Below are 2,151 nucleotides of genomic sequence, written 5' to 3' on the forward strand. Positions count from 1 at the left end.
TAGACCTGGTGAACATATATGCGAGGGCTTAAGATCTGATATCACTTCTTGTGATGCCACTTCCTGTTGTGTCAATTCCTGTGATGCCACGTACAATGTCATTTGCTGTGAAATCACGCGCCGTGATATCATGTGCTGTGATGTAATGTGTCGTGATGGCACGGTCCATGATATCATGTGCTGTGATGTTATGTGTCGTGCTGTCACGCGCAATGATATCATGTGCTGTGATGTAATGTGTCGTGATGTCATTTGCCGTGGTGTCACGTGCCGTGATGTAATGTGCTGTGATGTCACACGCCGTGATATCATGTGCTGTGATGTAATGTGTTGTGATGTCACGTGCAGAGATATCATGCGATGTGATGTAATGTGTTGTGATGTCATTTGGCATGATATGACTTGCCGTGATGTAATATGCCGTGATGTCACGTGCTGTGATGTCACTTGCATACTGCATAATGGGGTTAGTCCTCCCACTTCTGTTTTTTAGGACTTGTGCCCAGGTGGCACTGAAGTAGGAATGGGACAAGAGCCCAGAGGTAGGGGCGGAGCAGAGGGAGGGAGGCAGGCAGGTGTAAAGTACCTGGTTGCAGATGGCTATAGGGGAGGGTGAAGGGTAGAGAGAGGGGGAGGGGAGGGTGTAAAGTACCTGGTTGCAGATGGCTATAGGGGAGGGTGAAGGGTAGAGAGAGGGGGAGGGGTGAAGGGGAGGGGAGGGTGTAAAGTACCTGAATGCAGATGCATACAGGGGAGAGAGGGGGAGGCTGAAGGGTAGAGAGGGGAAGGGTGTAAAGTACCTGAATGCTGATAGATACAGGGCAGAGTGCGGGAGAGTGAAGGGTGGAGAGAGGGGGTCTACAAGAAAGGATGACGTGGCAGTGCAGCATTGTAGGAAGGGACGGGAGCCTCGAGGGGGGGCAGAGGGAGAGGGGCGGGTAAAGTTCTGAACGCAGATGGAGGCAGAGATGTAGGGGAGGGGCGGGGAGAAAGTAGCAAAGAGTGAAGCGAAGGCTGCGAAGGGCGGCGGACAAAAAGAGTCCAGAGAGATGCAGGAAAAGAAAGAATGCGGAAGGGAAGGAGGGCCGTGCAGGGGGTGAGGGGGAGGGAGGAGTGGAGAGGCACCAAGGTGGGGGTGGGGTAGAATGGACCAAGGGTAGTGTAGTGTTGTGCTAAGTCTCTGAAATTACTGGACTACAGATACGATGTAGAGTAAATCTCAGGGACAAGGAACAAGTAGCTGACTATCTCAGTCGAGCTTTAGCCATGGAGGAGGCTCCGCAACACTCAGAGGAGGATGAAGTCAGTGTTACGTTTATGGCAGATCATGAGAAAGTAATAAGTGAACAAGAATGGAAGCAAGCCTAGGAAGTCGATGCTGACATCAAGGAAGTCCAAAGATTCGTACTGCAAGGATGGTTGGAAAAGAGACATCTGAAAGAAGAGCACAGGAGGTTCTTCGAGGTGAGGGAGGAGTTATCTGTAGGAGACAGAGGGATATTCCTCTTTAGAGGCAATAAAGTAATTCCTCCAGCATCACTGATACCGCATTTACTTGTGGTGCTGCACGAAGGACACTGTGGTATTGTCAAAGCAAAGATGAGGGCTAAACAGATGTACTGGTGGCCAGCAATGGACAGCCAAGTTGAGAGACATGTCAGGGAGTGTGATCAGTGTCAAAGAGCAGACAAATCCCTGACACTAATGCGCCCTTCATTAGGGAAGTTCGACAACTCAGCCAACCCGTGGGAGGAGTTGTCGATAGACATTCTGGGTCCCGTGCTAGATGCACAGGGAGTACCCTGGACCGAAATTTACGTCAGATAAATGGAACAACTACATGGAAAGAAATGGCATCAAAGTTAAACACACTTCGGTATGGATGTATGTCGTTCCTACGCATGCTTTTACAACGCATGCCTTTACCATGCAACTTTTACAACGCAAGTCGTTACAACAACTTACGTTGGGGGTCGCTGGATAGTGAATAGTTTAATTTACTTTTCCAACTCCAGTCCCCGTGGATAGTAGGGAAGGTTTTGGATAGTATATTAAACCATTCCCTATCCTACAGCTCCCCCCAGCGCAAGTCGTTGTAACGACTTGCTTTGTAAAAGTTGCGTGGTAAAGGTAGTGCGTGGTAAAAGTTGC

This window comes from Lissotriton vulgaris, chromosome 2_1 (assembly GCF_964263255.1).
Source record: "Lissotriton vulgaris chromosome 2_1, aLisVul1.2, whole genome shotgun sequence".
NCBI lineage: Eukaryota > Metazoa > Chordata > Amphibia > Caudata > Salamandridae > Lissotriton > Lissotriton vulgaris.